The following is a 10,934-nucleotide window of genomic DNA, read 5'->3' on the forward strand; positions in this document are numbered from 1 at the left end:
TTGAACGAAAACTTAAGGAATTAGACAGACTGAATATCTTAAAATCCAAAGAAAATGAAATCAGAAAATCTAGTTCATCTCATAGTGGATCAATTCTGTCACGATTGAGTGTCGCATCATCTCACCACAGGACTTCAGATTGGATTACAAAGCACGGTCACTACAACGAAAAACCAGGATCAACCTTGAATGATCATCCGGGATGTTCTAGAGAAAATCCGAAGAAAGAAGAGACAGTCCCACACGGCCAGGACAACCAACAGAGACGAGATGCTGCTGTGAATTCACGTAAGGAATCAATTCCAGGAGAAAAAGTAAGTCCAACACTGTAAAATTTAAACTCTAATCTTGAAAATGGACATAATTTGAACCTTAAGACTTTGTTTTCACTACAACTATTAACAAAAGAGGTTCCTATCTTTGATGGTAATCCTGTTGAATGGCCTCATTTTATTTCAGAGCTAAAGAGAACTTCATCACTTTGTGAATTCACTGATGATGAAAACTTGATTAGATTACGTTATGCTTTGAAAGGAGAGGCTAGGGAATGCGTAGAGTCACTTTTGATGGTGCCTGGTAACTTAAATACAGTATTGAATCGTTTGGAAAATAAATTTGGAAGACCAAACCTAATAATAAGTAATTTAATTGGGAAATTAGAATCAGTTATGTTGAAATTCAATGGGGCAAATGAATGCAATCTAGAAAAGCTGGCTGATCATATTGAAAATCTTGTAAGTAGCCTACAGTAGAATTGGTAGATAAGCCAGAGTACTTGTTTAATCCCATATTGTTAAACCAAATGACGAGTAAACTTAATAATAGTTTAAAGTTACAATGGGGAGAGTATCTAAATGAGTTGGGGAATGACTGTATCGATCTAAAGACATTCAGTATTTGGTTGCGGAAGAAATCAGATGCATTCTTACGTGTAAACACTAACTTTTCTCAACATAAATTTCATGACATTACAACTTACAAGAGAGATGTATCGATTGGAAACAATACAGGAGTAAGGAGTTTTGAAAATAAATTAAGTTATAGTTCTGAAAACAAGTGTTTAGTGTGTAAAGACCGACATTTGTTGTTCCAATGTAAAAAGTTTAAAGAACAATCTGTAGATGAACGGGTTAAATGGGCATTATCTGAGGGAATTTGTTTTCTTTGTCTGAAGAAAGGTCATACAGCACCCAGTTGTAAGAGTAAGGAGAGTTGTAAAAAATGTAAGAAACGCCACAATACTTTTCTACACCTCCCAAATAAGATTGATTCTGGTACTAGTAATGTACTCACCAAATAAAGATCAAGTTTTGCTGCGTATTCTTCCAGTTAAACTTCATGGACCTAAGGGAGATCTGGAAACTTATGCGTTCTTAGACGATGGTTCAACATTGACATTAGTAGAAGAGGAAATTGCAGGTAAATTGGGAATTGAGGGTCCAGCTTCTGAGTTGATTATGCAATGGTCAAACGATGTGACTAGATCTGAGGGAAGTTCCATGAAAATATCTCTTAATATTTCGGGACTTGAAGATAATGCTAAAAAGTATTATTTGAATAATGTAAGAACAGTAAAAGATTTGTCACTTCCTATTCAGTCGATTAATATGGAACATCTTTCAGTTAAGTGGAAACACTTAAATAAGATCAAAGTCTCTTCTTTCAAAAATGCTAAGCCTACCATTCTAATTGGTCAAGACAATTGGCCTCTTCTTGTCTCTAGGAATGTTGTACATGGTCCATGGCGTGGTCCAGCAGTAAGTAAGACACTTTTAGGTTGGGTTGTTCATGGAACAGTTTCTGATAGGAAAGGAAATACAACATCACAACAAGAACATGTATTCCATCATGTAAATTTAATCGAAGAAGATGAATTGGTAGAGCCAAGAGACTGCTGTAAAGAGCTCAGAAATTTAGTTGGCAAATCCTTAGGTGAAAATTGGCAAGATGAAGTGAATGACAACGAACTACTGTCTGAAGAGGATAGAAGAGCCGAAGATATATTTCAGAAAACTACAAAGAAGGTAGGAGATCGATGGGAAACAGGTTTATTGTGGAAAGAAAATTTTGATTTACCAAACAATTACTCTTTGGCTAGACAACGATTATGTAATCTGGAAAGAAGAATGGATAAAGATAAGGAATTCTGTGAAAAATATGTACAGAAAATGGAGGAATATATTACTAAAGGTTATGCCACAGAAAGAACTTTGGAAGAAGCAAGACTGTGTCGATTTTCAGAAAAGGTATGGTACTTCCCACACCTTGGAGTTGTAAATCCTAAAAAACCTGGAAAATTCCGGATTTGCTTTGATGCTGCTGCAAAATGTAAAGGTGTTAGTCTGAATGACGCGTTGCTAAAAGGACCTGACTTATTTGTTGATATTCTTGGGCTGATATTCAGGTTCCGTCAACACAAAATAGCAATGACAGCAGATATAAGAGAAATGTTCCCACAGATAATGATTAGACCAGAAGATCAATTAGCACAACAATTTCTTTGGAGAGGATTTGATAGAGAAACTGAGCCAAAAGTATACATCATGAGAAGAATGATATTTGGCGCAGTGTGTTCACCTTTTTCTGCTCAAAAGGTCAGAAATACAAATGCTCTAGAACAAATCCAGTCATATCCGGAAGCTTGTGAAACTATAATGAGAGATCACTACATGGACGATTATGTTGGAAGCTGTCCATCAGAAGCGGAGGCACTGAAGCTAGTAGAAGGAGTAATGAGCGTTCATGCCAAAGGTGGTTTTGTTATCTGTGGATGGGTTAGTAACAGCAACACAGTTTTGGATAGCGTTCCAGAAGATCTCAAATCAACACCTAGTAAAGAAGCCAAGGTTTTGGGAATCAAATGGAAACCAGACAATGATTACCTCAAGATTGATTACAATAGAAGCATCGATTTAAGTCAAAACAGCAAAGAGAAGCCACTAAAGAAAAGAGAAGCACTGAAATTAGTACTACAAATATTTGATCCTTTAGGTTGGGCTGCACTTTATTTGGCTGAGGGGAAAACAATCATGCAGGAAATATGGAGAAGTGGAATAGGATGGGATGATATAATTCCTGAAAACTTGGTACTGATGTGGGAAACCTGGTATAACAGTCTTCAAAGAGTGGTTGATTTGGAATCTCTCCCTTCCTGGATGAAGATGGAATTCTTCGAGTTCGAGGACGACTGGAAAATGCAGAATGTCTAACATTTGAAACAAAACATCCAATTATATTGGACCCAGAACACCGTTTTACAAAACTGTTGATTGACAAATACCATACGATGAATTTTCACCAAGGGCAAGAGACTGTTGTTAATGAAGTTCGACAACGTTACTGGATTTTTCGTCTGAGAAAAGCAGTAAGGAGTAGCTGGAATCGGTGTAAACTCTGTGCTTTACGAAGAGCTAAACTCTTACAACCTAGAATGGGAGATTTACCAGAAGCAAGACTCACAGCACATGTAACTCCCTTCTTTAATACTGGAGTAGATTATTTTGGTCCAATAACAGTCACTGTTGGTAGGAGACACGAGAAGAGATATGGAGTTTTATTCACATGTCTTAGTACTCGAGCTATACATTTAGAGATAGCTCATTCTCTTACTAGTGACTCCACTGTAATGGCAGTAAGAAGATTCATCGCAAGAAGAGGTTCACCAAAAAATATTTATTCAGATAACGGGACAAACTTACGAAAAGCAAATAAAGAAATCAAAGAAGCTTTGGAGGATTTAAAACAATCCAAGATAGAGTCCAAACTTGCACCTAAAGGTATCACCTGGCAATTCATACCACCAGCAGCTCCTCACATGGGTGGAGCGTGGGAGCGGTTAATTAAAACTGTAAAAATTGCCTTACAAACTTGTCTAACAGAAAGATTTCCAAAAGATGAAGTGTTACAGACAGTGTTTGCCGAAGTTGAGAATGTGGTGAAAAGCAGACCATTGACACGAGTTTCAACAGACCCAAATGATGATGAAAGCCTAACTCCCAATCACTTTCTCATAGGAAGGTCAGGTGCACATAGTGGTGTCCCCATCTTAAATAATTGATAATTGATAATTGATTGATTGCAAAATCTCTTTGCACAAAAATACCAGAGAAGACCAGTCTTCGCAAATCTTGGAAAGTTAGCCAGCAAATTACTGACAAGTTTTGGCAGAGATGGATAAAGGAATATCTACCACAGGTAAATTATAGACCGAAATGGTTTAAAGAAGCCGTGCCTATTGAAGAAGGAGAATTGGTGCTAATTACAGATCCGAACGGAGCTAGGTCTGATTGGAAAAAAGGCATTGTATTTAAAACATACCCTGGAAAAGACAATCAAGTGCGAGTGGTTGACCTCAAGACCGACTGCGGAGTTCTGAGACGTCCAGCAACAAAAATTTGCAGAATTACACATCATGAAAACTTGTAAACTAAAAAAAAATGTATAGTTCTCTGAGGTGGAAGAATGTCACCACTCATAATCTTTACCTTTGGTTGTGAACTATTAATTTTCCTTTTGTGTTTTATATTTAATATCATATGTTCAGCTGTTTAGTGTTTATTTATATTTTGTAAACAAATATTCAATTACATTCTGTAGTTCATCCAGACTAGACCTCTCTCTTCTCTTTCTTTTATAATAAACTGTTTTACTACTTAAATTACCAACAACCTGCGTTCTGCCAATACTAATAATATTAACTATGATGTCCTCCTCCGGTTTGGAAGTGGTGGAGGACAAAACCAATAATATTAGTGATGGCGGGGGCAGCGGTGTTAACACCTCCTATTACACAATGTTTTGACGTGGTACGGAGTTGATATCTTAAGCATTGTAAAATACTATGAATAGGGTGTTCCATGAGAAATTTTGAAGTTAGCCGCCATATTGGAAAATAGCGGCCATTTTTGAAACATTGGAATTCATATTTTTTAATATCATTAAAAACTAGTAGATGTTCCCCATTTAATGTTCTCTCTAAATCTAATAGTTTCTGAGATGCCAATGGTGGCACAGTTAAGTTTTTCACCCTGTATAGTCAATGGTTTATCCTTCGTAAGGGCAATTATACCTAAATCTCTATTAGTGATCGTAGCTGTTCTTTCAAATTTCACCATCATGTCTTTGCATGTTTTATGTTCCTATTTATCATTGTTATGTGTCTTTGTATAGCTTCCTTGTTTTTATGTTATTTATATGCTGTTATTTATATTTAGATACTCTATCCATTGTTGTTAAATATTACCATGTTAAATTAATCTGTTTCCAAATCACGTCTTGTATTTGCTTAAGTACCTGGTCAAACTTTCACCTCATTGTTCTTGTTGATTCTTGTTATGTTTGTTATTGCTATTCTTGTTATTATTGTATAGAGCTATTTTTTCCAATTATTTCATTATTGTTATTGTTATTATATTTTTATGCAAAACAGTGTAATCTGCCAATGTATATTATTGTTAAATGGTGTTTCCGTATGAAATAAATAAATGGTAGGAACAGAAAGTGACACACTGGAAAAGCGAGTTTAGCATCATCCGTAAACCTCTGTTATAATCACCCACTGCAGTTGTGATTTTTTACTTTACACTTTACACAACCGCCATTGAAGCGCCGTCAATGAGTGGAAACCTTGTTTCTAAGCTATTGGCGACGATCATTATAAATTTAAGCTTGACGATCATTATTAAATTTAAGCTTCCCAGTCGTATACAACACTGATTCGAGGTCTTCTTTCTGGTTATCAAAACTCAAGAACAATTTTATACACAGAGAATCTCTGGTTCCTGACCTAGATGATGCCTAGTTATTTAATTTCATTTACAGTTACACTATTAAAATATATTATTGCACTTGCGATTAATTAAATCCGTTATGTAAGAAACACGTTTTTAATCTCACTTGGCTGGGATTTGCTTTCAAAACGTGATCGAAAATTGGTTGCGGTATTTGTAAACAACATTTGTAAACATATCAGTGACAGCTAGAAAAAATAATCTTGATCCGACCAGCTGTTCGTTATTTCATAGACGATTATGTGATAAAAATTGGCCGACAACTTGACAAAAATCAAACAAAACTGCATTTTTGAACGTCCGTAATTTTATTTACAAAGTATAGGCCATATTTTAATGGCTAAAGACACTCTCGCCAATACAGTGAATACATTAAAATTACTTGGATCTTGATAGGCACTCTCGTTTTCCTGGATAAGATGGCGTAAAATGCCAGACAGACAGACAGACATACAGAAATAGAGATAAGACTCGTTTCTGTTTCTTTAACGTATAAAACGTAAAAATAACCTAAAAATATATAATTCTGAGCAATGTACAGACAAAACTGTAATTTTATTTATATAGAAGATAGATGACAACAGCTAATTTTGAAGAAAGCAGCAACAAAAAGCTATGAGAACTTTACTTTTTTCTATTGTTAGGTGCAGTGGTAGAACATTATGGATATGGTACATGTGCTATAGTATAGAATACCGTATATAAAAGAACCAAATTTTCTTAAGCCGTGTCCTACTCCATTGCAAACGTTAAGCACGGGATAACTGCAATAATCATTTTATACTCATACGCCAACCCCGTACAAAGGACGGGCACTCTGCTAGTTATCAATAAATAATTTGAATCATTTCAGAGGTTTATTATTTTTATTATTATATTATTATTATTATTAGTTTATATTATTATTATTATTTCGACCGATCTTATAAAACTTAGTAGGCCTATGTATGTTAAGGTAGAAGAGACCCATGTTAAGAAAAAAAATCATCTTGATTCAACTTAAAATTTCAAAATATGCCGGCAATTTTAATTTTTTTAACTTAAATTATACAAAAACAACTGATTTTATGAAAAAAATATCGTGAACACTTTTATTTAGTATTTTTAATTCCCTATCAAACGGTACCAAGTAGCCGCCATTTTAATTGTCTTATGTATTTTAAAAATTGTCATAATTTCTTTGTAGCTTTGCCTAGTTGTCGTAAATGTTTGTGCAAAGTTTCAATATCATATCTTTAACAACTTTTTAGAAAAAAAAAAATAAGTGAATAAACAAAATGGTGGCTGTGTGAGTAACTAAGGACTTCCAGAAAATTTAAATATGATATTGAGATATGTTTCTTACTCAGGAACAATGCCCTAAAATATTGGTAGAGAGTTCTAGGATGATACACTGTGTATAATTAAATTAGTTAAATTAAATTCAGTAGGCCTACTTGTACTTATACATTGTGTTCAAAAAAAAGTGGGGACATCCCAGACAGCACACTTTCTCCTCAGGACATCCCATGGATATTGCGACAGGATATCCAAGATATCCCATAGTAGTCCTATGGTCAACCTGGGATATCTCAGGATATCCGCAGGAATGCGTAATGTCCCCGCCCGGGGATGTCCCACGGATAAAGCTCACAGCATATCCGTGGGACATCTGAGGTCATCCCAGGGTAGTCCTCAGGACATTCTCAGGACATATGGGACTACTATGGGGTGTCCCTGGGATAAAGTGTGCTGTCTGGGACTGAACATAAAAAACACAAAATAACATAGATTTAGTATGAAACGCTTAATTATCAGTTAAGTAAATTGATTAAATAGTTAATAAACACAAGTTTTGAAAAAAAAACGAGATAAAAGTTTTGGGCCCAGCCGGGTCTCGAATCTGGTACCTTCGCCTTATGAGCCTCTTAACTCACCTCCTGAGCTAGGCTTATCAATCTGCGCTTGATGATATATATAGAGAGTTTCCAAGTGGTCAAAGAGTAGCCGACAGTTGCAATGGTCGCAATAGTGTACTTAAAATATTTTTGATACTACAGTTTATAATATGATTCTTTAATCTGTTTAGGCCTCAAGTAGTTGAATTGTTTTTCTGGTAGTTGGAGAGGACACTGGTATTTGAATATAGATTATTTAATTACCATTAGATTAGCACTGTTATAATTGATTGTTATATGATTAAAATTAGTTTTAGATTATTTTATTAATTTAAAGTTATAATTAAATACACGTTTCACACAACTATGTAGTTTTCCTGAACTCAGTGGTAGTAATATGTCAGAAAAGTAAAGTCAGCCCTTTGCTAGCCACAGTATTAATACAAGACATATTTTCAATTTGGGAAACCTTAAACTTTTAAAACAAATGATAAAACCTCAACATCTTAATGCATGGGAATCTTATTTTATAGAATAAAAATACCAAAATTATTTGTTAAATAATGAAGACGGCCCAATTATAAACTCGGAATTACTGAAAATAATTACATCAAGAACAACACTCTGTAATATATCCAAAATTCAAAAGATTAGTTTTTCTATTATTTTTAATTTTTCCAATATTCTTTAAATCATCTGTTTTAACTTTGTTTGAAATTAATTTATTAAGTAAATATTTACTTTTTGTACTAGTGTAAACACAGCCTGAAGATGGAAACCTAGTTTCTGAAAGCGCTAGTGAATAAAACAAGTTATTATATATTGGCCTTGTTAAACATTTAAATTTAGATATACATTTCATCAGTGGTAGTAGTTTTTTTCCTCAGTTCGTTACCGGGACATTACAGGATATCCAGTGGATTTCGTACTCGTCCCGGGATTTTGCGGGATATCCTGAGGCTAGCGTACATATCCCGAGACATTCTCAGGACATATGGGACTACTATGGGATGTCCCTAAGATAAAGTGTGCTGTATGGGTAATTTACGTGGATAAAAAAAATTAGGAATAAAACTTTTTCCTAAATAGCTTTGTTCCAGATATCCGCCATTTTGTATTTTTTACATAAACATTTTTATCTTTGAATTTGTTCGACCGATCTTATAAAACTTTGTAGGCATATGTATGTTAAGGTAGAAGAGACCCATGTTAAGAAACAAAAAATTTAACTTAAAATTTCAAAATATGCCGGCAATTTTATTTTTTTAAACTTAAATTACACAAAAACAACTGTTTTATGAAAAAAATATCGTGAACACTTTTATTTAGTATTTTTAATTCCCTATCAAACGGTACCAAGTAGCCGCCATTTGTCTAATGAATTTTAAAAATTGTCATAATTTCTTCGAAGCTTTGCCTAGTTGTCGTAAATGTTTGTGCAATGTTTCAATATCATATCTTTAACAACTTTTTAGAAAAAAATTGATAAGTGAATAAAGAAATGGTGGCTGTGTGAGTAACTAAGTACTTCCGGAAAATTTAAATATTATATTGAGATATGTGTCTTACTCAGGAACAATGCCCTAAAATATTGGTAGAGAGTTCTAGGATGATACACTGTGTATAATTAAATTAGTTAAATTAAATTCAGTAGGCCTACTTGTACCTTATACAGGGTGTTCAAAAAAGGGTGGGGACATAATTTACGTTGATCAAAAAAGGAAAAATTAGGAATAAAATTTTTCTAAATAGCTTTGTTCCAGATATACGCCATTTTGTATTTTTAACATAAACATTTAAATATCTTTGGATTGTTTCAACCAATCTTTATGAAACATAGTTTGTATGTTAATGTAAAAGAGACACATGTTAGAAAAAAGTTATCTGATTCAACATAAAAAATCTTAATGGTGGCCATTTTAATTTTTGTATAAAAAAATTCAATGACATTTTAATTTAGCATTTGAAATTTCCTATCAAACACCCAGTTCCAAAAGATCGGAAAATAACTGAAATATCACGATTTTTACTCGCTCCATTTATACTTGGCTTAAAATACCAACATTCGTATAGTCGTCGCCATTTCAGAATAAAGTATAAAATAAGTTGTACAATGAGGCTAACCTGACTTTTTTAGCCTTATTCATATATATGATATTTCAGTTATTTGTTATTTGATCTTTTATACTTGTTGACGTTTGATAGCAAATTTTAAATGCTAGTAAAGGTGTTCTTCATAAAATCAGCCATAAAAAAAAATTAAAATAAAAAAATGGCCGCTATTTTGACATTTTCATTGGATCAAGGTAACCTTTTGTAACATGGGTCTCTTCTGCATACATACTAAGTTTCATAAGGATTGGTTGTAACAATCCAAAGATAAGAATGTTAAAGTAAAAAATACAAAATGGCTTTGTTAATACTTTAATACTTTTTGTTAACGAAGTGATTTTGGAAAATAGTTATTTGTGCAACTAGTGAGAAAAGGGAGCAATTGACTTAATCGAGAGAAATACTTACTCACGAGCCGTAGGCGTGTGAGGAATGGTTTCTCGAGTGAGGCAATTGCACTTTGCACTCGAGTTGCACATTATATTTTTCCTAAAGTTACCATAAAACAAATAAATTGGTAAAGAAACGTAGCATATTTTTACACAGAAGTGAACTTTCAATATGCCATTTAATGTGAAGTAACAAATACAACAGTACCACAGCTGACCAGCTGATTTACAGCCAGTGCTGCCAACGTATTTCGCGCGCATACGACCTTGTCTGCATGTTACGCGCTCACTATTTGTGCCTTCACGTTGCAAATCTGGAGTGAGACAAAGTAATTAGAGTGAGACAATGTTATGTGATGAGCGAATTGGCCACTTTGCTTTCTCAAATCAGTGAGAGAACATGTACATTGTTAGGTAACTGTAGGAAAACGTTTATTGTTGGGTTTCTCTTTATTTTGACCCAAGGAATCACTACGTTTATTATGTACCCATTTTTTTAACACCCTGTGTAAATAAAACTTAACTAATATATAAAATATTGGAAGACTCATATACAGAATTAAAAGGTTTGAACTCTAAAAGTAACTCCCACGTCATAAGAATTACGCACTGTAATTATGCACTGCCATTTTGCAATTTCATGGTGCAAAATTTATTATTAAACTTATGATTCAAACGGTTATCTCAGGGAAAAGTATTTTGGCAATCAATTAATTATAATAAAAAAAAAATTGCAACGGCTGACAATTCGATGCCATATTTAGTAG

Source organism: Macrosteles quadrilineatus, unplaced genomic scaffold, assembly GCF_028750875.1.
Source record: "Macrosteles quadrilineatus isolate MER2022 unplaced genomic scaffold, UCM_ALF_1.0 Scaffold_1__1_contigs__length_201487025, whole genome shotgun sequence".
Taxonomy (NCBI): Eukaryota; Metazoa; Arthropoda; class Insecta; order Hemiptera; family Cicadellidae; genus Macrosteles; species Macrosteles quadrilineatus.